The sequence below is a fragment of the Panthera uncia genome, chromosome D2 (genome assembly GCF_023721935.1).
Source record: "Panthera uncia isolate 11264 chromosome D2, Puncia_PCG_1.0, whole genome shotgun sequence".
Lineage (NCBI taxonomy): Eukaryota > Metazoa > Chordata > Mammalia > Carnivora > Felidae > Panthera > Panthera uncia.
Window position 1 is genome coordinate 64905794 of NC_064818.1, and position 27626 is coordinate 64933419.

Below are 27626 nucleotides of genomic sequence, written 5' to 3' on the forward strand. Positions count from 1 at the left end.
TTTTTTTTTTTAAGTTTATTTATTTATTTTGAGAGAGAGAAGGAGGGGCAGAGAGAGAGAGAGAGAGAGGGAGAGAGAAATTTCCAAGCAGACTCCACACTATCAGTGCAGAGCCTGACATAGGGCTCAAACTCTTGAACTCATGATCTACAAACCAAGGATCATGATCTGACCCAAAATCAAGAGTCAGACCCTTAACCCACTGAGCCACCCAGGTGCCCCATGAGTTTGTTTTTTAATAACAGAAATAGACTTGTATAGGCCTAGCTACACTCTTTTTCCTGGATCATTTCACTATCACAGTCTATATGATGAGGCTGGGACAGGGAAGAAGAATAGACTGTCTGTGGACATGGAATGAGAAGAATTATCTAAATTGTGCATCCTTCTGGTCAACTACCTTTTCAACAATTCATTCATTTATTCAACTATTCAACTTCTATTTCCAGAGCATCCAGCTGTATAGATGCTGTGCTGGGGATAGGATATAGGGACAAGCAAAAGAGATCTAATTCTAATCTCCTGAAGAGAAGACCCAGTAGTGGACCAAGACGTAACTTCACTGGTCACATGTTGTCCTGGAAGAGTGGTGGATAGGGTCACCAATTCCATGCCGGCTTCACCATGTGAACTCAGGAAACTATCTTGGCCTCTGAGCCTCATGTTCCGCATCTAGACTTTAGACCAGATGCCCCCAAGTCCTATAATTCTGTCTCTTGTGGACACCCACCAAATATGACCTACTGTTTGGTAGGCACGCTTCTCATCAACACAGACACATCTGGATTCCTAAGAAATGCCTCAGGAGGATTCAGAGGTATGTGAGACTGTGTCGTTAGGGGTAGTTTCACTGGGGACTGACTTTTTTTCATTCTTCCTCCACTTTTCCAAATCCCTGCTGTGCACTGGCTAGAGAAAGAAGGATGCACACCCCTGACACTTTCAGGGTGTTTTTTCTGAGCCTCAGAGTGATAAGAAAGGAGGAGAGGGGGTGTGTCTAACCCCTGCACTCTTCAGGGAACTAACCTAAAGTCCAGGGAGTGGAGTGACCCAATGAAGATACCACAGAAGAAAGAAGTCAGTCTGAGGTGAGGATGCGCATCTCCTACTTGCAATGGCATGCCCCTCCTGACACCAGCATGATGCCACATTGTCCCACTGTCCTGGTCATGTGGTGCTCGTGGTCTGGGGGCAGGGGGAGGCGAGGGGGATGGGGAGATGAGCATACCAGGAGTCCTCGCTCTCTCCCTTATCCCCTCTGCAGGCAAATCACTTAATGCCGATGGCCTCAGCGGTCACAGCTGCCGGAGGAGGAGAGATGCCTGATGCAGAATGCTGCTGTGCAAACTGAACACAGGTCAGTGGTCACAGAAAGGCACTTTTGAAGTAGACAGTGCTACATGCACACAAACCACTGAACTCATAGGTGTTGAAAACGGAAGCAGTAGTAATTGCCACAGCAAGTCGTGAAAGAAACTTCACCCAAGCCCGCCAAGATTTTCGTCCCTTAAATGTGTGGCATCCAAAATGCTTCCGTCATGTCCACAATAAAAGGGGAGTTAAAACACTAGATGATAGCTTTGAAGATTTCTAAAGTATTTTAGAAACAATTAATATAAAAGCTTGCAAACAAAACACAAGTAAATGTCAGAAGATTAGTAGCTCCCCCACAGCGGGTATCTGCCAGCACCTCACCAGCGTGCCTGCCCAAGGACAGCCTTGTGTGTTGTGAGTGTGCAGGCACACCAATCACCCGGGACATGGACTCGAGAGCAAACTGACTTCCCATCTTTAGATTTGTCATGGTAAGGTATTGATTACATTCGTTATTAGTATTGTTATGAGCGTAGGATTAGCATTAGCACTTTTGAGAAGAAGGTTTGTGCCTCCAATGATTTATTTCCTAGTGTGCTAGGGACATGAGTATCGGTTAAAGAAAACACCATCCTCAGGAAAGAAAATTAATACTTGAACCCACTCAGCTCTCTACCCTTCCAGGCCTTGGAAGTGAATTTCTTTGTGGAAAGCTCCGGCCCTGAAGACAGAAAACCAGGTTCTGCAACTATCTACCTGGGTCTAAGTTTCTTCTTTAAATACATGGAGAGGGGCCCCTGGGTGGCTTAGTCAGTTAAGTGTCTGACTTCAGCTCAGGTCACGATCTCACGGTCTGTGAGTTCGAGCCCTGCGTCAGGCTCTGGGCTGACAGCTGGGAGCCTGGAGCCTGCTTCCGATTCTGTGTCTCCCTCTGTCTCTGCCCCTCCCCCATTCATGCTCTGTCTCTCTCTGTCTCAAAAATAAATAAACGTTAAAAAAATATTAAATACATGGAGAAAATATATTTTTTTCCTCTTCATAAATAGTTTTGAGAGAAAACGAAAAGTAAAATAGATGTTATTATGAACATGGAATATTCAAAAAGAACGCAGTACCAGGTAATTGTGTCATTTAGAGAGAAACTAGCCAATCCTTGTGAAGTTCTTATTTTGTGCCACACACCATTCTAAGCAAATGACATAAAATAAACACTATTGGCCAGTAGTAATAATAAAGAGTAAGTGTAATAGAACTTTATCCATATGGATATTCACAATTTTCAAGCAAAGTATCAACACTTTTTACCTCTCTCTCTACAACCACTTCATCTGGATTTCAGGACAGGAAGTAGAAGTGTCTCTAAGCTTCATGTGATCTGTAGGAAAACCATTACAGTCCCTTCTACTCCTAAAGGCTCTTGAGTGAATGATTCCTGATCTTTGAGGTCCTCAGTTCAGTGAATGGAAAAATAGCCTCTCCCAGAGGGGAAGGGAATGAAATTGCATTCTCTCCTTCAGATATAATTCCCCAAGTCAGGATTAAGGTACTGGCTGCAGTTGTAAACCCCATGGATAAAAAAAGATAACTTAAAATGCACACTTCATTCCATTTGTGGGCATTTCAAAGGACTTCAGGGTTGGTCAGAGGACAGGAAGGCAATAACATGGTAGTTATTTGAAGAACCAGAGGATCGAGTGGCTTTGTTCAAGTACTGCTGGACTGATGTGTCCACAAATAAAAGATTTAAAACGTTGGTGTCCAAGTGCAGGAACTAAATAGACCCTGGGTGTTTTTTTTTTTTTTTTTGTCGTTGCTGTTGTCTTTGTTTTCCTTCTCCAGAAGGTTATACCTGCAATGTAAATAACTGGAAGTTTCTCCAAGACAAACACCCACTGACAATTCCTAAATGGGATGGAGCATGGGTGGGTCCGAGAGTCCTACTGGTCGGTCGTGGAAATAAAATAAGAACTAAAATTCTGTAGGTGGTGAGTGTTTGTTGTCAAAATCACTTAATATGTTAATTTTTGTGTGTCAGGTGCTGTATCAGGTGCTGGGTGGGATTTTAAGGGGAATGACAGCCCTTCTACCCTCAGTAATGCCAAGGTGCCATTTCTTGAGTGCCACGTTGAAAGTGCAGTGCCTTACACGTATTAATAGATTCTCATAACAGTCCAAAAGACAAGTGCTGTTATTCATCACTATTTTACATGTGAGGAAACTGAGACACAGAGAGGTTAAGTAACCTGCTCAAGGTCACTGGCTAGTGAGCGGAGTTGCTGAGATGTGAACCCCAGCAGTCTGGCTTTCGTGCTCATGAAATTAGCCATCGCATTTGACACCTGTCCTGTGGGGGACAGGATATGGCAGGCCACGGGCATGATGATGCCCTCTGCTCGGTGCCACCCAAATGGTTCATATGTGCTTCAGAAAAGGGACATGGTTGACCAAAGAAGGTTTCATGGTGGAGGGTAGGGGCAGAAAAGCCTTCTCTGTTTCCTTCGTGTTTTGTAGCATGTAGATATTCACAGGCAGGGGTGGGTGGAAGCCATGTGCGGCTAAGGGGAATGGCGAGAGCAATGTCACTCTGGGACAAAAGCTGCTGGGTGCAGTGCTTCTCAAACTTTGATATGGATACAAGGCACCTGTTCTTTGCTAAATGTAGTCCAAGCCCAATTTAAAGCTGCATATGGGGTTCTAGCGAGAATCCAACCAGATAAGGTTTTCCCACAAATTCGTTATCTGCCCCGTTTATTAAAACGGACGTGCAAGCACAGAAAACCGATTCCTATTAGGGTCTCTTTATTGTTCTCCGACAGAACTTGAAACTTTCATTTGAGCCAATAAAACTGTTAGTAACCTTTTTTTTTTAAATTTCCCTCTTTTAAAATCTATTTTATATGTCCTATGTTAAAGAATTACTAACCAGTGAGAACATTTCCCTAATTCCAGTTGCTTTCTTAAAATTACCAACTTAAAAAATGCTTGAAGTCTGAGATTTGTCTAGAAAATAAAGTATTCAACATGTATAATAATTGTCTCTCGAATAATTACCTAGGCGTTGGAAAGAAAACGAATTGGGCTGAGAAGCCCTTCCTGACAGAAATCAAGCAGAATTTGTCACTAGAAATAAGGCAGGAGTGATGAGCGAGCCTCTGTGGCTAAGGCCCTGGTTTTCTGTGTAGGATGGATGTGTGTGTGTGTGTGTGTGTGTGTGTGTGTGTCGGTGTGTGTGTGTCGGTGTGTGTGTTGGTGTGTGTTGGTGTGTGTTCACATATGTGCATTATGTGTGTGTGCATGCATATGTGTGTGTATTCATGAATTATCATAAAAGAGGAAGCTCTTATCCTCAGGACTCAGATCCATATTATTTCTCCTCTGTGCTACCCTAATGCCCTGCCCTCCCTTTATCAAGGTTCCCACTTTGTATTGTAATTATCCTCTTACCTGAGTTATACAGATGGGGGCTGGGGGCTGGGGGCTCCCTGACCCTTGAGATCAGGATAAAATTCAATTAAACTTCTCAATCCTGTGAGCTAAGGAAGTCCAATCCTTCCACAGGACACCTTCTAACCCTGAGATGAGGAGAGGGGGATGTTTCCAGAGACAGCCAGGCATATCTTTCTTATGTGAAAGTTCAGCTGAGTCTTCTTTTGAATATGAGAAAGGGTTCTTGCCATATACGTTTAAAGAACTATTATTATCTATCAAATACCAAACAGGGACACCTGGGTGGCTCAGTCGGTTAAGCATCAGACTCTTGGTCTCGGCTCAGGTCACAATCTTACCATTTGTGAGATCAAGCTCCCCATTGGGCTCCCTGCTGACAGCGTGGAGCCTGCTTGGGATTCTCTCTTTTCTTCTCTCTCTGCCCCTCCCCAGCTTGTGCACACATGCTCGTTCTCTCTGTGTGCGTCTCTCTCTCTCAAAATAAATAAACTTAAAAAAAATACCAAATAATATTGTCATCAATGCGACAGATGCTAAAAAGGAGATTGCTGACCCCTAGCTAAGGTTAGCAAGGAGTCAGTTACCATCCATTGAGAGCTCTTTGGGTGCCACACACTGTGCCAAATGATTCACATACATCACCACAAACGCTACTTGATTCTCCCCATTTTACAGATGCAGAACAAGGCTTAGCAAGTCGAGGTGACTTGGCCACACTGTTCATCCATAGGAAAACTGGGAAGAAGACTGATCTATCTGACTCACAATTTCAAGCTCTTTCTACTACACCACACTACTCTGAAAGCCCAGTTAATGTCCAGGGACTATTGTCAAGAAAAGTGTTTTCAATCTGGATAAATAAAATTAGTATGTGTTGAATGTGATCAGATTGCAGTGCACACCCGGACAGTTGTTAAGTGTTGGGTTGCATAACTGGTGTGAACCTGACTATAGTCCTTCCTTTCTCCCTCAGAGACAGGGCACGGAGTGCTAATATGTTCTCTAGTTGGTTATTTCCATCAGAAGAGTGCTGGGTGGTAAATATTTCATGCATTGTTTTTCAAATCTTACCCTCTATTCATAAGATCCTGAAACTTACACATGTGTGGAAATATAAGTTTGGCTCCCCATGTGTGACAGGCATTAGGTTCTAGAAATATATAGATGCTAGTGGACAGGGGAACCCAATGTGGGTAAACTCCATAGCGCACAAAGAAAGTCCATCATTCAGTGGGTCACTGCATTTCTTGCCGCATTTCAGTGGGAAAAAAAACAGTTACAGTAAATCATTCCAGAGTGGACACTGGCTGGGGCCAAGAGGCTAGAATTCCAGGCCTTGTTCTTCATGAACTGTTGATGTGACCTTGAGTGAGTCATTTCATCTTTCTGGCTCTTACTGAACACATTAAAAAAAAAAATTCTTGGGGCGCCTGGGTGGCTCAGTCGGTTAAGCGGCCGATTTCGGCTCGGGTGGTGGTCTCGCGGTCCGTGAGTTCGAGCCCCGCGCCGGGCTCTGTGCTGACTGCTCAGAGCCTGGAGCCTGTTTCAGATTCTGTGTCTCCCTCTCTCTGACCCTCCCCCGTTCATGCTCTGTCTCTCTCTGTCTCAAAAATAAATAAACGTTAAAAAAATTTTTTTTTAAAAATTCTTTTAACGCTTATATATTTTTGAGACAGAGAGAGACAGAGTGCGAGCGGAGGAAGGGCAAAGAGAGAGGGAGACACAGAATCTGAAGCAGGCTCCAGGCTCCGAGCTGTCAGCACAGAGCCGGACGCGAGGCTCAAACTCACGAACCGCCAGATCATGACCCGAGCCGAAGTCGAATGCTTAACCGACGGAGCCACCCAGGCGCCCCTGAACACATCATGTTTCAAAGTGGTGGTTTGGTTTAGGGAATGCATCTATGGAGGAAAAAAATAAACAAAAGAGTGTTTACCCTGGGAGTGAGAAATAAACAAATAGTGTCTACCCTATGACTGAAAGAGAGCAGGAATGGGGTTGAGGTCCTGATCCTGTTCTGCTTCTTGATCTAACTGCTGGGGCAGGAAAGCATTTACTTTGCAAAATGGCATCAGTTTGTAAGCTTATTATTGGTGCACTTTCTAGATGTATTTTATTTTTTAAGAAGACAGTTTACATTAGAAACAAGTGAAATGGAAAATATACTAGCCACTTCAAATCCTAATTGAAAAAAAAAGGGCCAAGTGTAAACAGAGAAAAATGTTTCTTAAAGTGTTTAGGCCCCCGATGAATCTCTATCACATTCGAAGGGAAAAGTAAGTATAAGAAGGGGGAAAACCACCTCCACTCCAAATCATGATGGGATACTTCAGGCAGCAAATCCTTATTTACATGCTCACCTAACACGTGTTTCCATTTTGAAATATGATCCGAATACTACACAGTCTGATTTAATACCCTCTATGCTGAAGCATTATGGTATCTAATAAATAGTCGTTAGGAGGTATTACACTGAGATCTATTGTTACCAAAACCACAGAATTCTAGCAGCAACATTGTCACCCTACGGTGCCAGGATCCCACAACACAATATAATGGGATATCAAAGACGTCAGACACAGGGAGACCAGGCACATGGGAAAGGGGACCATATGCCGTCCTGTTAACACAGATGACATTTAGATGAAGGGAATGCTTCCTTCGCCATTAAAGACAACCTTCTATTTTGGTGGAATCTCTGTTTGCAATAAGTTGGCTGTAGACAGTCGAAGGTTAGGAAGAGAAAATTTCAATGCTGTAGACACCGAGGCAGCACTCTAGCACACCACTCAGACCTCTGTGGGCAGAGCCCTAGCCCTCGGACAGGAATCAGCATATCTCAGAGGCCCTCAGGCAAGTCTGACACAGAAAGACCCTCTTGTAGAAGTCAACACCCAAAGAGGCAAGCATTAATTTTTATAAATGCAGACCCATGGAAGGATAAATTGGTACAATCACTTTGGATCCTTATCCAGCAATCCCGGTAAATTTAAGAATACACATCTATTGTGACCCAGCAATTCTGTTCCTTGGGGACTGCAGAATCCTATCCACAGACGCCCAAGGAGACATGGGTAAGACAGTGATTCCACCAACACGAACACGGATACATTTTGATGACATAGTCACACAATACAATACTGTTCATCAAAGATGCTGAATAAGAATGATGTGAATTGGGGCACCTGGGTGGCTTAGTCGGTTAAGCATCCAACTCTTGATTTCAGCTCAGGTCATGATCTCATGGTTTGTGAGATCAAGCCCCACATCAGTGCAGAGCCTGCTTGGGATTCTCTCTCTCCTATCTCTGACCATTCTCTCTCTCTCTCTCTCTCTCTCTCTCAAAATAAATAAACAAACATTTAAAAAAAGAATGATGTGTATCAACATGCATACATATGCATACATACACATCAGCAAACATATTTTTATTCTAAATGCAAGTTTATGAAGTATATAGATACAACAATACTTTGTAAATTTTTAAAACAGACAAAAAATAATGTAGTTTTTGTTAGGGATCCATACAAATGTAGTAAGATATAAAGAGTAAAGATGGAAATGATGAACACCAAGTTTAGTAACCTCCTGAGAAGGAGAAAGGGGAACATGAACAGGGAGAGGCATGAGGCATTCATAGTGTGAATCAGAGTGGTGGGTCCACAGTTATTCATCATATTAGTGTATATACCTTTTTGTATATTCAATATTTCACGAAATTCTTTTTTTAATTTAACCAATAAAATAAGAGTTGGATTCACTGGCACATTCACCCATCTATATGTCCATTCATTTATTAATTCATTCGGTATGTATTCATGAGTGTCTACTCTGGCACCCTACAAGCATCCTTCTTGAGCCAAAGAGGGAAATGAGAAAAGTAGAATGGTTAGTCAGTGTCCTCAAAGGTATACAGTCTAGTCGGGGTGAAGAGACACACAGAGAAACTTCGACAACAATGTAAGCATTTAACAGTGAAGGAATCTGTGTCTAAGAGGAAGACATAGTTTGGGACAAAAGCACGCACAGAACCTGTCTCCCGGGCATGTGGCTTAAGATGAGAGAGATCATGGGAGCGAAGCAAACCCAGCTCACAGGAACACAGGACATAAATCCCACATTGGATTCCTGGCTCTTCTTTCCAGGATACAGTGCAATCCATTATCCTGGCAAGGGCTCCCACTCAGGTCTGGGTTGTTTCAAACACTTTTTACAATGGCTGAAATTCCGCACAAAGGGTGATTTCATGCTGTCTTGTGCTTCTTTTTCAATATAAGTGTCACAATTTTTCCCGTGGAGGCATAACAATGATAGGGGCTATATTCATCAGTCATTCTAATGCCTTGTGTTTGAAGAGCACTTTTGCCCAGAGCACTTTATATAAGAACATATTGGTTCAGACTAGAGCCTGTGCTCTCTCTCACTAAAGAGCCAAAGGATGCATTATGGGAGGGCTTGGTTGTCCTTATGACAACCAGTTGTGAGGGACTGGGTGGGGGATGTTCCTGGTCATGGCATGACAGCAGAAACTGAACAAGGCGGAGGATGGGGCAGTATTCCATCATACCCAAGGGAGGGAGTAACTTAGAACAGTTTTTACAGCCTGTATGATACCAATAATAACAATAAGTAGTAAACTAACAAGGGGATGATATACAAACATATTATATTTGAGTCATAATTCCAAAGATGACCATTATCTTTCAATGGTATACCGAAAGCCCAGAAGTAGGTTCTGGTAGAAATAATATTACTTTTACATTAAATACCTATTAGGCATCTGGAACAACAACAAAAAAAAGATGGTAGCTAAACCTCACTAATGTTATCCACATCCATGACTCTAAATGCTTTAATGATATGCACATGAATGTTCATTTATACTTTATAGCCTCACAGCCTATTACAGGAGGATGAAACTAACCCTCACATGGTGCAGATGAGTACACTGAGATCCAGATGGGTTAAATAGGACAAACTAACAGTTTGTAGAAGGGCTGGGGCGAGCACCTGGCTCTCTTTATCCGCCCAGCACAGAGCTTGCGATCTTCCATCAGTGAACATAACAGTGATAAATCATTGTCAATAGCTCATAAAGGCTGTGGTTCTCACTTAAACTCTCATTTGGGTTGGAGTTTAGGGACGCTTCTGAAATAAGCTGGTTTTTCATTCACAGGCAACCAACGGCCAGGAAAAATGAGGATTATGACTTTGCCCTCTGAGTAGGATGAGAAGTGGGAAGTAGCTGCCTGCTGTGTGCAGCATTAATTAGCCACAAGGTCCCCTTGTGTAGAAATACTTTATAGGAGCGCCTGGGTGGCTCAGTGGGTTGAGTACCTGACTCTTGATTTCAGCTCAGGTGTGATCCCAAGCATGGGATTGAACCCCACATCAAGCTCTGCACTGAGCATGGCTCTTGCTTAAGATTCACTCTCTCTCCCTCCGCCCCTCTCCCCTGCTCTCACTTCTCTCTCTCTCTAAAAAATAACAAATAAAAGAAAAATACTTTATAAAGATCATGACTACCTTCTGTCATGGCATCTGTGCTGCAAAGAAATCAGGGCAGTGGTGGACTTCAAGCTGTATCACAAAGCTATAATCATCAAGACAGTATGGTACTGGCACAAGAACAGACACTCAGATCAATGGAACAGAATGGAGAACACAGAAGTGGACCCACAAATGTATGGCCAACTAATCTTGGACAAAGCAGGAAAGAGTATCCATTGGAATAAAGATAGCCTCTTTAACAAATGGTGCTGGGAAAACTAGACAGTGACATACAGAAGAATGAACCTGGATCACTTTCTTACACCATCCACAGAAATAAACTCAAAATGGATGAAAGACCTAAATGTAAGACGGGAAGCCATCAAAATCCTAGAGAAAAAAGCAGGCAAAAACCTCTTGGACCTTGGCCACAGCAACTTCTTACTCAACACGTCTCCGGAGGCAAGGGAAACAAAAGCAAAAATGAACTACTGGGACCTCATCAAAATAAATATCTTCTGCACAGCGAAGGAAACAATCAGCAAAACTAAAAGGCAACCGACAGAATGGGAGAAGACATTTGCAAATGACATATCAGATAAAGGGTTAATATCCAAAATCTATAAAGAACTTCTCAAACTCAACACCCAAAAAACAAATCATCCAGTGAAGAAATGGGCAAAAGACATGAATAGACACTTCTCCAAAGAAGACATCCAGATGGTTAACAGACACATGGAAAAAAAATGCTCAACATCACTCATCAGCAGGTAAATATAAATCAAAACCAGGGGCACCTGGGTGGCGCAGTCGGTTAAGCGTCCGACTTCAGCCAGGTCACGATCTCACGGTCCGTGAGTTCGAGCCCCGCGTCAGGCTCTGGGCTGATGGCTCGGAGCTTGGAGCCTGTTTCCGATTCTGTGTCTCCCTCTCTCTCTGCCCCTCCCCCGTTCATGCTCTGTCTCTCTCTGTCCCAAAAATAAATAAAAAACGTTGAAAAAAAAAAAAAGAATTTAAATCAAAACCACAATGAGATACCACCTTACATCTGTCAGGATGGCTAACATTAACAACTCAGGCAACAACAGATGTTGGCAAGGATGCAGAGAAAGAGGATCTCTTTTGCACTGCTGGTGGGAATGCAAACTGGTGCAGCCACTCTGGAAAACAGTATGGAAGATCCTTAAAAGATCAAAAATAGAACTACCCTACGACCCAGCAATTGCGCTACTAGGTATTTATCCAAAGGATGCAGGCTTCGCTGTTTTGAAGGGGCACATGCACCCCAATGTTTATAGCAGCACTATTGACAATAGCCAAATAGGGAAAGAGCCCAAATATCCATCGATGGATGAATGGATAAAGAAGATGTGTTGTGTGTGTGTGTGTGTATGTGTGTGTGTGCACACACACACATACACACACACACACACACACAATGGAGTGTTACTCAGCAATCAAAAAGAATGAAATCTTGCCATTTGCAACTACATGGATCGAACTAGAGGATATTATGCTAAGCGAAATTAGTCAGAGAAATACAAATATCATATGCCTTCACTCATGTGAGGACTTTAAGATACAAAACAGATGAACATAAGGGGAGGGAAGCAAAAATAATATAAAAACAGGGAGGGGGACAAAAACAGAAGAGACTTAAATTTGGAGAACAAACAGAGGGTTGCTGGAGGGGTTGTGGGAGGAGGGATGGGCTAAATGGGTAAGAGGCACTAAGGAATCTACTCCTGAAATCCTTGTTGCACTATATGCTAACTCACTTGGATGTAAATTAAAAAAATAAATTAAATAAAAATTAAAAAAGAAAAAAAGAAATCAGAGAAATGGCTGCAAGAACCATGAAGCATATCAAGCTCAGAATAAAAGAGCAAAGGCTTTCACTTCCCTTGAAATATACAGTGGAATGAAGCACAGTGCAATTTGGATTAGTTTGTGTGTTTTTAACTGTAGGAGAAAGGGAGAGCTAAGATTGCTCTTCCTCAGGCCTGGGCCATGTGTCTGTGGGCAGGCTTTGTGCCAGCTTCACGGTGACACGGCATCCCATCACTCACATTGGAAGGAGATCATTCATTTATCTTTCCATTGATTCCTTTAGGCCTGAGCACTGGTGCCAAAATCTGAATTACCCTGGAGTGTGCAACTCTCTGGAGTCTAAGAAATACCCATGCAGTCTAGAAATGGCTGCCAAATGCATATCTGGCCCGAGTTCTTCTCCATGTAAGGGTCTGTTGGGGGCCCAGCTTTGTCCCAGTCATGGAAAGGGGTCACCTACTTGCCTCTCACTGGCTCTAAAAACAAATCATTCTACCCAGCAGACAGTCATCTTTGGGCTGGTTCAGCAGCCTCTCAACATGGCACCGGGTTTCACTTGGGTGCCCCCTGGTGACTGGGCAGTGCTTGTTTTCCAAATACATTGATCCCCAGACTCCTATCTGGACTGCTAAGATCTGCCTGTATCATCTTCGTTAATCTTGGCGCTCTGGACCCAGTTACCTCACCATCTGTTATTTACAGTCTCCCGGGATGGGTGAAATGTGATGTTGATCTTGCACTTAACAGTATTACCGGGAGTTAGCCGAGGAAAGGCCATGCACCTTCCAGAGAACTAGCTGCAGAGTCTGACCCTGTTCTGATCTGACACAACAGTAGCACCCCCAGCAAGGCCTCTGAACTGGCGTCCATAATGCCACATGATGTATAGAACCAGTTTAACATGGGGATGAGCCTGGTGGCATAGAACATAAAGCCACCAGATGAGGAAGGCAGCAGGATGTAACAGAGGCTGGTGCTGAGCCCAGACTCCATGCCTTCACGACTTTCACTCTTTCTGTCCCTCATTAGCTGGATGGCCTCAGGACAGATCCTGAACTTCTTTAAGTCCCAATGTCATCATTTGTAAAATAGGAATAATAATCTCAAATCCACTCAGTGATGACTACACCTATTACATTTCTTGCTGTGGGGCCTGGAGCATCATAAGCTTTTAATAAATGGTGGCTTTTATCATTATTATCATGACTAATAGAATGTGTGGAAGTGCTGGAATATAGTGATTGTTAAACAAGTGTTTGTGGAAGGATGCTGGTTATCTCAAACCTTTTTTTAATCTCCTCATAAATATATAGGACAGCAAGTGCCCATAAATCTTTTTTACTGACTCCTACCTTTACTGTGTCTCTTCTTTCCTGCATCGTGTAATTATCACTATGGCTATTCCCAAGTCCCAGAGAGTGCCACGACACAGTGTCCGTAATGATGCTTAGGCCTTTGTGTGACACTAAACAGTGTCTGCATTCCTCATATCTCGCATCCTCACAGCAGCCCAGTAGGGCATCGGAACAGGTGTTATCCTCATTCAGTGGATGAAGTCATTAAACATCATTTAACCAATTAGGTGTCAGAGAAAGGACCAGAGCTCAGATTTTATGATTTCTCACCCTAAGCTCTAGTTCCATGCTATAGGCAAGTGTATTATATGCTCCAAATGACCCCCAGAACCTGTGAGTCAGATGGTTAAAAGAAACTATGTCACATAAAACTCCTTCCACCTGTTCTAAGTCTATATTGAGCAAAGCTATTCTGCAACGCATCAGACATCAACTAGAAGCATAGCCAACCCCGTTTAAGGGGCAGTGGTGACTCTAAAGCACTCTCTCTGTCCATAAGGTGGCTGTGGTCTCTTTAAAGAGATAACGTAACCATCATGATGGCAGCAGCATGAGGTCAGATATAATTTTGCAGTTACAATGTAAAGGAGCATTAGAAGACTTACATACTAGAATCTGAGCCAAGGTGGGCTTGATTTTGTGTAATTCTTTTGTATTCCTTGAGTTTCGAGTTGTTTGATTATTCCTCTCCCAGAAAGGACCTAGAAACAAGACAAGCAAAGGTAACACTTTGGCAAACAAAGATAAATAGGATGTCCTATTTAAGATCTACCCCCAGATTGGGAGAAATTATCTCTATCACAGACTCACAGACACTTGCGTGCGCGTGCGCGCGCACACACACACACACACACACACACACACACACACCAGAATATTGACATGATAGAGCTAAAAGCAAAACGCAAAAGATATTATTTTTAAATCTGTCTGGCCCTGGGATGCATCTCTTTATACCCCATTACAACATCCCAGGAGCTGCCATTTCGTTTGTGAAGATGCCTTAGTTTCCTGATGAACACCTGCATCTGAGATATAGTATAGATCAGAAAGAAAGAAACCTCTGAAGCAATGTGGTTATGACATTGCAGGATGGTGACCCATCAAAAATGCCAACCCACATTAAGGGGAATGAAACTTGGGAAGAATTGTTGAAAGCCACCTACGTCATTAGATTCCTTCATGATATAAGTTGCTGTGCAAAGAATTGAGACATTTGTAACACAAGAGCTCCCAGAAAGGGGAAAGTTCTAAATATATTCACAGCTGTCTCCCCTCAGGGTTTAGGTTTTTCTCTGGAGCCAGTTTCAGAGTCTTATTTCAATGGAAAGCTTTTACCCAAACTGAAATGCATTGTGATTCCATCAGGTAGAATCCATTGAAGGAAATTGCTTCCTGCAATGATATATGATTCATTCATTCACATCTCTGAGCTATTTAGAGGAAATTATCCATGGATTGTATCATTAGTTTAAAAGCCACTGCAGTTGTTTTTCTGTCAGTATAATTTTAAGCCACGTAGGATCATTAGTTGGGAAAACATATTTGAAAAGGGTATATAACTAGTTCTCTCACTGGAACAGGATGATTTATATTGGAGAAACATAGCATTGGAAATTAAACTTTTAAGCATAAATCATTCCTGGGACTGACACCTGAGCCGCTCTTCTCCCTTGACATACCCCACTGCAAAGGTGCCCAAAAAGAGTAAAGAGAACTCTAGGGGTACAAAATACTACTGTGAAGATATCCACTAATTACAGCTGTAAAATTGCCATGATGGCAAAATAAGTCTCCGTTGGCTCACTCAGAAAAAAAAAAAAAAAAAAAAAGAAAAAAAAGGCAAGAAAACATTCTAAAGCTTCATTATTCTATTTGACCATTCAGCAGCCTTAGCTTTCCTTAGTTTGGCAGCCTCCTTGAGGGTGGTCAGTGTGGGGCTGCGGACAGATGCTTTGGCATGAATTAGGAGGCAGAAGGGCCACCCAAATTGCTGAAATTGCCATCTTTCTTGGGGTTTTGTTCTTGACTCCTAGGTCACCTCTTCCTCCTTCCTCTACATAAAGGTAAAATTCAACATGAAGATGAAATTCAACATGAGACCCATAAATGTCATTTTGTGGTTTTGCCATCCAGAAACATCAGCGCAGCACAGGATTGTTTATAAACTTTATCTTTTGTTCTCACTGTATTTCTTACTATCCAGCACTAGCTGAGCCATTAGAATCTTTCTTGGTGATGGAATATAGTCTGAAATATCTCCATAAATTCCTTAAGCAGAGAGATGATGGAAAATGGAAGGGTGAGTGCAGCCAGACAAGTTTACTAGAAGGAAAAGATTATCGTTTGCTTGTTCATTCTTTGGGCTACCATCAGAACTTTGATATTTGTGACTTGCACACATTAGGAGATACAGAGAGACATTGAATGATGTTGATTCTCAGGGGACGGAATGTGTCTAATCCACAGCCTTCCCTGATTCAGATGTGACAAAAAGAGCTGGAGGGGTCAATCCCAGCTTTGTCACCTTAATAGTTTTGTGATTTTGAGCAAATCATTTAATCACTTAACCACTCTGCATTTATAATCTTTGTATATAAATCTGAGGACATAATAACCAATAGAATTTTGAGAGCTAAGTAAGCTAACTTATGCAAAGTACTTGGTATAATGCCTAGTTTATATTAAGCAAGTGAAGAGTAGCTATTATTGTTAATAATAATGACATTATTGTTATATTTTTTTCTTACGGACTTGTTTTATTTCTCAAAGCAATTTCTCTCCCCAATGTACAAATAAAGAGAAAAAAGTCATCCCCAAATCCAAATTCACATGATTAAATAATAATCAAAGCTTTTAAAAATAGCCCACTTTTGGGGTACCTCAGTGGCTCAGTTGGTTAAGCGTTCAACTTTGGCTCAGGTCATGATCTCACGATTCGTGAGTTTGAGCCCTGTGTCGGGCTTTCTGCTGTCAGCGTGGAGCCCGTTTCAAATCTTCTGTCCCCCTCTTTCTCTGCCCCTCCCCCGCTCATGAACACTTGTGCTCTCTTTTTTTTTTCTCCAAAAATAAACATGAAAAAATAAAAATAAATAAAACAGCTCACTTTTCCCAAATTACATGTTTATGGTAGGTAAATCAATGTCACCCAGTTTAGCAGTAGTGGGATCTGTAGGATCTGTCTTCAGGAAAGATGGTCAAAATTTTCTGGCTCCTGAATGGTTCCGTCAGTTGAGCATCCGACTCCTGATCTCAGCTCAGGTCTTGATCTCGTGGTTCATGGGATCGGGTCTTGCATCAAGCCTCGCTTAGGGCTCTGTGCTGATAGCACAAAACCGGCTTGGGTTTCTCTCTCTCCCCTTCTCTCTGCCCCTCCCCTGTTCTCGTTCTCTCTCTCTCAAAATAAACATGAAAAAAAAATTTTTTTAAAGAGTACAAGCTAATTAATTATAGAATGTCCTTTGGGTTAAAGTTTTCTGCTGTCCATCATTAGTTTTGCATTTTATCAAGAATCCCACAGAAGTGATGCCATGTTCTCAGCACATCGTATCAGGAGACCTGATATTCATGAGCCCCATGTTGGGAGAGGTAAACTTGTACCTGCCTGGTGCCTGCCAGATTTCTCCATTGTAGAATTAATTGATAAACACATTGTACTTATTTGAAGCTACATCTCGGGAATCTTTGGCTCCGCATCATGAAAAGTCTTCCTACTCAGGAGAGAAAAAAACAGTGTTCCCTAATTCATAGGAGATGGCTGACTGTCATAATTTTAAACAAAGAGTAAGGATTATTTCAATAATTTAAATAGATTAATAAAGGAATCAGACTTGCTTTATTATCTTGTTGTCAAAACCATTGGATTAATTTTTACCCTGATCTTATGTGACATCTTAGTGGCATTTGACATTTTGGCACTTCCTTATGTAAAACACTCCCTGTTTTGATACCTGTGATGGCAATCTCTAGGGTCTCCATTCCTAAATGGCTGGCCAGACTTGCTTCTCTTTCTGACTACTTATATATCTGTTTGGTTCTTTAGCTATATAATGATATATAATGATTAAATATATCTTCAGATAAATACCTTTTTAACAAAAGAAGAAGCTTATTCTGGTAACATAGTTTTATGTAGATTTTTTCACTAAGTAACATTGGGATTATTTTCCTATACTTTGAAATACTTATATAAATAATTTTAATGGTGACTTTACATTCTATAGTGGAAATGTACCATTATTTATCTATCATATTCAAGGATATTTATGTTTTCTTTTTAAAAGAAATGTAGTAATGCCATAGCAGGGGTCAGGAAAAAATACAATAACAACAGAAGAGAAAAAAGTTGTTATTTCTCCTTCTCCCAAAATTACGACACATGCGCGCACACACACACACACGAAATACTTTGGAAGAACATATACCAAATATCCACAATTAATGTCTTTGGGAGATAGGTTTTGTGTAAATTTTATGTTTTTAAAAAACTTTTAATGTTTATTTTTGAAAGAGAGACAGCGTGTGAGTGGGGGAGGGGCAGAGAGTGAGGGAGACACAGAATCTGAAGCAGACTCCAGGCTCTAAACTGCCAACACAGAGCCTGATGCAGGGCTTGAACTCACGAACCATGAAATCATGACCTAAGCCGAAGTCAGACACTTAACCGACTGAGCCACCCAGGCACCCCAAGAGTAAATTTTATTTTTAAAGTAAAATAAAACCTGAAAAGTATTTTATGTTACTGGAACCAAAGGACCAAATCAGACTCATCTGGGGGGAACGGAACGAATATCGGAAAGAGAAACACTGAGTCGGTAACAGAGACCTAGGAGGGAGAGTCCCAAATGGGAGATGACCTGTCCGTCAATGTTCACGAGTGGTGCTGCTGAACACTTAACACAAACATGCAAGTGTATTGGAGAATAGCTACATGCCCATCCATGTACACACATACATATCTAGGACGTCTGGTAAGCAAGACTCATGCGAGCACTGAATATCGAATTTTTGAAATATAACATAGGCAGAATATTATTTATTTGGTATCTTGGATATCTGAAGGTACATCAGAACAGAAATGAGTGAGATTAATGATATTTATCATAAATATATAATAACTTCTATCACCATCACTTCTTGACAATATTTGAGTCTTAAAATGTGCCAGGTTTTGTGCTAAAACTTTTTATCAGTATTATCTCCTTTAATCTCATCAATTGCTTATAGGGTAAATACTAGTATTATTCACATGAGTAAGAAAACAGACGCTCAGAGAGGTTCGATAACTTCCCAAAAGTCACATAGCCATTAAAGCAGCAGAACCTATGTTTGGTCTCATCTAGTCTGACTCCAGAGCCCATGTTCTTAAAAACTATACACACAATGTCATTAATTGATTTGTCTTTATTTATTTTTAGTTAGTCATATCTTTGGGCCCAGCTAGGTAGAAAACATAACAAAAAATCTGAAAAAGATTACATAATTTCTCTTTTTTCTTTATTTATTGAAGTATAATTAGCATACAGTGTTATATTACTTTCAGGTGCATAATATAATGATTCAACAACTCTGTATATTAATCAGTGTTCATAGCCACAATTTTCTATGTTAAAAAGCAAACCCGAGAAATTTTTTAACCTTTCACAGCTTAAATAGCTGAAATTTGTGGCTTATTTTGTTTTTTAACTCCCACCCTCTTTATTTTATTGTTTTTGTGAAAATAATGCTTAACATGAAAACTATCCTCTTAGCAAATATTTAAGTATACAATACACTATTGTTAATTATAGGTGCTGTGCTATATTGTAGATCTCTAGGATTTATTCATCTTGTCTAACAGAAACTTTGCACTCTTGGGGCGTCTGGGTGGCTCAGTCAGTTAAGCATCCGACTTCAGCTCAGGTCACGATCTCGCGGTCCGTGAGTTCGAGCCCCGCGTCAGGCTCTGGGCTGATGGCTCAGAGCCTGGAGCCTGCTTCTGATTCTGTGTCTCCCTCTCTCTCTCTGCACCTCCCCCATTCATGCTCTGTCTCTCTCTGTCCCAAAAATAAAAAAATAAACGTTAAAAAAAATTAAAAAAAAAAAAAGAAGAAACTTTGCACTCTTTAATTAATACTTCACCATTTTCACCTCCCTGGAGCCCCTGGCAACCACTACTTATTCTCTGCCCCTGAGTGTGACTATTTCAGATTCCTCATATAAGTGGTATCATGTACCATTTTTACTTGTGTGCATGGCTTGTTTTACTTAGTACAGTATGTTCCTTGTTCATCTGTATCATTGCTAATGGCAGGATTTCCTTCTTTTTATGGCTGAATAATATTCCATTGTGTATATACCACATTTTGTTAATCCAGTCATCCCTAATGGTTGCTTCCAAATCTTGGCTATTGTGAATAATGCTGCAGTAAATATGCAAGTGCAGATATCTCTTCAAGATCCTAATTTCAATTCCTCTGGCTAAATATCCCGAAGTGAGGGGAGCCTGGGTGGCTCAGTCGGTTAAGCATCTGACTTTGGCTCAGGTCATGCTCTCACAGTTCATGGGTTTGAGCCCATGTCAGGCTCTGTGCTGACAGCTCAGAGCCTGGAGACTGCTTCGGATTCTGTGTCTCCCTCTCTCTCTCTGCCCCTCCCCCATTAGTGCTCTGTATCTCTCTCTCTCAAAAATGAATAAAAGCATTTTTAAAAATTTAATAAATAATAAATGAATAAATATCCAGAAGCGAGATTGCTGGATTATATGGTAGTTTTATTTTATTTTTTTAGGAACTTCCATGCTGTTTTTCACAGTGGCTGCACCAATTTTCATTCCTACCAACAGTGCATACCTGTTCCCTTTTCTCAACATCCTCACCAGCATTTGTTGCCTCTTGTCTTTTTTATAATAGCCGTTTTAACAGATATAAGGTGATACTGTGGTTTTGATTTGCATTGCCCTGATGATTAGTGACGTTGAGCACTTTTTCATAAAACTGTTCACCATTTGTATGTCTTCTTTGGAGAAATATCTATTCAGTTTCTTTGCCCATTTTTTTAAACTTTGTTTTGACTTTTTTAAAAAAACAGTTATTCAGGGGCGCCTGGGTGGCTCAGTCGGTTAAGCGCCCGACTTCGGCTAAGGTCATGATCTCGCAGTCTGTGAGTTCGAGCCCCGCATCGGGCTCTGTGCTGACCGCTCCAAGCCTGGAGCCTGTTTCAGATTCTGTGTCTCCCTCTCTCTCTGACCCTCCCCCGTTCATGCTCTGTCTCTCTCTCTCTCTCTCAAAAATAAATAAACTTTAAAACAAAACAAAACAAAACAAAAAAAACAGTTATTCATTTTTGAGAGACAGAACACAAGCAGAGGAGAGTCAGAGAGAGAGGGAGACACAGAATCTGAAGGAGGCTCCAGGCTTCAAGCTGTCAGCACAGACACTGACACGGGGCCTGAACCCACAAACGGCAACATCATGACCTGAGCGGAAGTCAGACACTTAACCGACTGAGTCATCCAGGCGCCCCTCTTTGCCCATTTTTTAATTGGATTATTTATATTTTTGACATTGAGTTATAGGAGTTCCTTATATATTTTGGATATTAACCCTTTATCAGATATGTGGTTTCTTTTAGCCCATTGCATAGGTCACCTTTTCGTTTTGTTAATTGTTTTCCCTTTGCTTTGTAGAAGCTTTTCAGTTTCTTGTTTATTTTAGATTTTTTTTACCTGTGTTTTTGGTGTCATATCCAAGAAGTCATTGCTAAACCCAAAGTCAAAAAGGTCTTCCCTGTTTTCTTTCAGGAGCTTTAGCATTTCAGACATTACTTTTATGTATTTAATCCATTTTTTATTAATTTTTATGTATGGTATATGATAAGGGTCAAATTTCATTCTTTTATATGTAGATATCCAGTCTTTCCAACACCATTTATTGAAAAGACTATTCTTTCCCCATTCTACATTCTTGATACCTTTGTCAAAGATCAGTTGAATGTATATGTATGAGTTTATTTCTAGGCTCCCTGTTTTGTTCCATTGGTCTAGGTGTCTGTTTTTTATGCCAGTACCATACTGTATTGAATATTGTAGCTTTGTAATATCCTCTGAAGTCAGGAAGTATAATGCCTCCATCTTTGTGCTTCTTGCTCACAATTGCTTTGGCCATTTAGATTCCTTTGTGGTTCCATTTAGAATTATAGGATTGTATTCTCTATTTCTGTAAAAAAAAATACCATTGAGATATTGATATGGATTTTAACAATATGATTTCTTCCAATCCATGAATATGAGATGTCTTTACATTTATTTGTGCCCACTTTAATTTCTTTTATTAGTGTCATGTTTTGCAGTATACAGATTTACCACATGGATTATGAGTTCTAACAGTTTTTGGTGGAATCTTTAGGATTCTCTACATGTAATTTCATGGCATCTACAAACAGAGATCATTTTACTCTTTCTCTTCCAATTCAGATGTCTTCTATTTCTTTTCCTTGCCTAATTGCTCTGTTTAGGACTTCTAGTACTATGTTAAATAGAAGTGGAGAGTGGGGATTCTCACGTTACAGGAAAAGTTTCCGTTTTATGTCATTAGGTATGATGTTAGCTGTGGGCTTGACATATATGGCATTATTGTGTTGAGGTAAGTTCCTTCTATACCTAATCTGTTGAGAGTTTTTCATCATAAAGCGTGTTCAATTTGGTCAAATGCCTTTCTGCACCTATTGAGATATCATAGATTCCACGTCTCCTTTTTATTTATCCTTCATTGTGTTAATGTGTTGTATCATGTTGATTGATTTGTATTTGTTGAACTATCCTTGCAACCCAGTGATAATGAATGAATGAATAAATGAATGAATAAAGAGGATTGTTGAGGCCCCCTACTATTATTGTATTGCTATCTATTTCTCCCTTCACATTTGTCAATGTTTGCTTTATACATTCAGGTGTTTCCATGTTGGGTGCATGTATATTTGTCATTTTTATATCTTCCTGTTGAATTGACTATTTTATCATTATGTAACAATCTTCTTTGTCTGTTTTGACAGTTTTTGAATGATATAAATATAGCCATTCTTGCTCCTTTTGGTTACCATTTGCATGGAATATCTTTTCTCATCCCTTCATTTTCAGCTTACGAGTGTTCTCAAATCTAAAGGGTGTCTCTTGGGGCACCTGGGTGGCTCAGTCAGTTAAGCGTCCGACTTCAGCTCAGGTCAGGATCTCGCGGTCCATGGGTTCGAGCCCTGCGTCGGGCTCTGGGCTGATGGCTCAGAGCCTGGAGCCTGCTTCCAATTCTGTGTCTCCCTCTCTCTCTGTCCCTCCCCCGTTCATGCTCTGTCTCTCTCTGTCTCAAAAATAAATAAACGTTAAAAAAAAATTTTTTTTAATTAAAAAAAAAATAAATAAAGGGTGTCTCTTATAGACAGCATGTAATTGGGTCTTATGTTTTTATATCCATACAGCCACTCTGTATCTTTTGATTAGTAAGTTTAAACTGCATATTTGAAGACACAGTCATCTCTTCCAGTCTTTACAAATTGGCTTCAGCAGGGAAAGCCCTTCACCAATCAGTCCAGTCAGAGATTCTGAGCAGACCAGATGGTAGGAACCACAGAGAAGGTAGGCTAGAGGGCCCATGGCTGGACCCACTCACTGGGTCTGCACGTGAGTGGGGCTGGTGATGGGGTCTACGAGTTGGTGGGTCCAGTTCTGGGGTCCACAGGTGGGCAGGCCCAGGGTCAAGGTCTGCAATCAGGCTTTTTTTTTTTTAATGAATGACGCTTCAAGGATTTCTTACAGCTTTATCTAATATCACTGATATACAAAGAACTACACATATTTAATATGTACAATTCATTGTATGCATAGACCACAATTATCCATTCATCCATCAGTGCACACTTGGTTGCTTCCACCTTTTGGCTATTGTGACTGATGCTACTACAAACATGAGTATAAATATATCTGTTGAAGCCCTTGCTTTCAGTTCTTTGGGGTATATTCCCAAGAAGTGGAATTGCTGAGTTGTATGGTAATTCTACTTGTAATTTTTTGAGAAAATGAGTCGATGAATACGTTTTCATTTTTAAATTCATACATCTTAAATTATTAGTGAGGAATGACATTTGGAACATTTTTATGGGTCTTGACATTTCTTTGTGACTTATGAGTACATAATAACATTTATAATTTTTCTAATATCAAGGATAATAACTATTTCCTCTCATGCAAGTTTTGAGTATTTTCCCACTCATTATTTACTTGTTACTTCACTGAAAGGTGATGTGTCTGCTTGTGTATGTATTTATCGTAGGAGTGGAAAGGAAGGGATGGGGCCATTCTTTCTAAAACAAATATTTGCAATGTGAAAATTGAAAGTTCACATTTTGATGTGAAGCATAGTCTTATGCAAATGGCTTCCAGAGAAGATCACATCTGGCATTTGATTCTTTGTCTTTGACACGATCCCTGACAAGCAGGCACACCTGTTTCACACCCCAAGTTCCTTCTGCCCAGCATTTAAAAAGGTGGATGTTCTTGCAGGAAAAGCAATAAATCTATGGAAGAGAAGCCCATAAAGTCTCGTTCAAGGTGCTTAGTGTGAGAGACTTTGGCAGAAATAGAAAATTCCAACTATATTGTCACTAAGCTGTTTGAGAAATAGGCAATCAGGCTTTGATTAATGAGTATTTCCTTCATCACTTATGCCCAACCTCTTTACAGCTTATTTCTGCAAACTCTAATACATGGCCCCAGAGGAAATGCTGTTTTCTCTGGTTTTGAGATCTCTTTGCCTCCTAGGTCTAGACCACCCAGGCAGCAGACAGGCTGGGCAAAAAGACTCCAAAAATTATTAGGCTTAAAAAACAACAAACAAAACAGACAACTCTCAAGTATGAAACGTCTACTTTAAATCTTAGCTCACAGGTATCTTCAAATGTCTTGAAATTCTTTTTCTTATATCCCTGGACTACCAGGTAACTGTTTTTCCTATTCAAAACTTAAGAGTAACATCAATATGAGTTAGTCAAGCAGAAAGGAAGATGGAAAATGTGTATCTTTGCTTTAATCTTAAGATCAAACACACTCCTTTATAAAAGTGTTTCTCAGTATTTTTTTTTTCATTGTAACCCCCCTAAGGAGCCCTTTTAGACAATTTTTCCTAACTGCCCTCCTCCAATGAAATTTTAATATCACAGATATAAACACAATACATAAACAGTTAAACAGTATATCTGTGCATTCAAAGAGTGAGAATTTTTTCCCACCATCCCCCTTCTGCAAGAAACAATTTTGGGGGGGGCGCCTTGGTGGCTCAGTTGGTTAAGTGTCCAACTTTGGCTCTGGTCATGATCTCTTGGTTTGTGAGTTCAAGGCCCACATCAGGCTCTGTGCTGAGAGCTCAGAGCCTGCTTTGGATTTTGTGTCTCCCTCTCTCTTTGTCCCTCCCCCAATTCACGCTCGGTCTCTCTCTCACTGTCTCAAAAATAAACACTTAAAAAAAGACATTTAAAATTTTAAAAAAAAGAACCAACTTTTGAACCCTATTGGGAATGAATGATCTACAAAGTTTTCTCTAGCCATCCCACATTCACCTGTGAATCACAGATTCTCAGAGATATAAGGTAACTTGTCCTAATTGAATTATCCTTACCCACTCATTTTTAGTAGACTCAGCTGGGAAGGTTCTTTTTTAAAAAATACAAATGCTGGGGCTAGCTCTAAGATGTACTCTATCAGATTCTCTATAGTTGGAGCCTGGATCATTTGTTAATGCCAAGTGATTAAGGGTACACTCTAAATTTTGAGCCCCTCATCGAATCCAATCTTTATCTAATAACTTTTAAAGTGGCTCATGTTTATTGAATGCTAATGATGTGTCAGGCCCTGTCTAATTCTCTCAAAGTGCTTAAATCAACCCTATGAGTTAGGTACTACTATTATTTCTTTTTTATGGAGAAACTGAGGCATAAAGGAATTAAGAAATTAGGCCAGTGATGCACAACTGGTCTAGGCAATCTGAAGCCACAATTGTCACTCTTTACCATTAATCCACACAGCCACCATGTTTATGCCAAGTTTATGCATAAACCCCTTCTTCTCCATGTCCCTCTTGTCCATGCCCTTGCTCAGGAAGACACCAGGGTCTGTGCCTAAGATGCCAGTACTGGTGGTGCTGGAGGGATGCCCTGCAGAAGTGGGGAAGGGTCCAGTCACAATTCCAAACATCACTGCTTCTATGTCCCAAAGGGAAACTGCTTGAGCCCAGAGTCCCATAGATCCCCCTTTCCAGTTCCCTCACTATGGCCTCCAACCCTTTCCTACAAACCAAAACAAGACCAGGGGATGAGGGGAGAGGCATGCCTTTCCTTCTGATATCTACTCTCTCTCTCTCCTCCTGTGCCAGCCCATAAATAAATGCTCTTTTGCCAAAATAAAATAATAACAGCAAAACAAAAGTCATGCATTCTGATTAACGCAAATTGGTGCCACATTCCCAGCCAGGTCTCCCTGCTCCACAAGAGCAGAGGGAAGCAAGGCTGCTCAGACTGAGGTTGCTGAGCTTCCCCAAAAGTTTCCCTGCTGAGGCTGTAACAAGTTAAAAAAAAAATTCTTGTTTAAGAAAGTACCATCCCTCAAGGGGCAGCCCTGTATTTCTCTGTGACTTGAGCAATGTCACCGCTCTCCAGAGAATGGAAAAGAGAGGGGATTTACTGCTTAAAAGGCTTCTCAATAAGTTACTGGCCTCAGTAGAGAATGCATATCCATAATTTGTGGGGGAAGCGATGAATCACTAGAAAATACATCCTGCCCATTAAAGTGAGCTGTCGGCCTCCGGACTCGTTAGCCCAACCCACTGAAAAGGAGGGTCTGGGCCAAGGACACCTGGAACTGCTTCTCTCTCCACTGGTGTTCAGGCCACAGACAGGACCTTTGTCATTGCCGCAGAGGCTTCAAGGTCTATGAAGCCAGGGGTGTGCAAAGTAAGTTCATATGGGGAAAAAAGAGGGGAAAAGAGGGCCCTACTTCATCAGGTCTGTCTTAGAGAAACTTAGCTATTCCTGCAGGTGATGGGGAGTGTGCATGAATCGGCAAGATTCACATCTGTGGCCAGAAATAAGATCCGGAGGGTGAAGCCTGGGGAGCAGGCTGGGGATATAGAGACATACAGTGAGCATTGGTTTATCTAATCCACTTGGCAAAGGGAGACTGAAGGGAAAACAAGAGAGCAAGTAGGACAGAAGTAACCAAAGAAGAAAAAAGAAAATATTTACTAATCAACCCACCCAAGGGAGACAGAGGAAGTTGAAATCAGCATCATAATGTGTCTGTAATTACTCAGCAGTCTGGCAAACTTGGCCCAAGTCTAATGTCATTCTCATTTTCAAATGCTCGGGAGCTCAAAGAGGTATGTTTCCTGTCCCCGTAATTAATGGAAGTGCAAAGCTCAGCAGACATTCTGAATCACACTGACCTGAGCCCCACTGGCTCTTCTGACCACACAAGGGTAGCTCTGGGGCTGCTGCCTCCTGACCCACGGGAGCTTTCCATGAGTCCTTGAGCACCTTGCCCCCGGGAGAGGAAGAAGGCCAGTAGGAACAACTGGGGGGTATTACCCTCTTCTGATCCCACTGAGGCATCACTATAAGAGCCTTTGCAGACTGAAATGAGAAGCAGCCCCCTGCCCCAGTATTCTTATTTCTTTCACCCAGGGCTCTCATAAAAGAAAGCATCCACTCCTCCTCTAATACAACCTCAGAGACATCACTTATACCAAGATACCGCTGAAATTTCTTCCCCTCGGTGTTTTCACATTTTAATTGGGACCAATCCCTATGTCAAAAAGAATGAATTGCTAAGAGCAGGATTTTAGTTAATAGCCAGCCTTATGAGTAGGCTGGGCCCCAGGAAATCACCCTTGATAGGGCTTGTAAGACACTGAAGGACCCAGTCTCTGCCCAGGTCTCTAACGTATCCAACCCTTTGGGATGCCCATCTCCCCCTCAAACACACCACCATCTCACCAGCCCCAGGGTCTTTGCACATGCCCTTCTTTCTATCTGGAACTCTCCCCTACAGTTCCTCACATGGTTAATAGTCCAGCTTAGCCTTCACATCCCAGAAAAAATATCATTCCTTCAGGGAAATCCTCCTTTGTTGCAGACTATGAATCTGGAATTCTTCCTTGTCCAGCAAAAGAACAG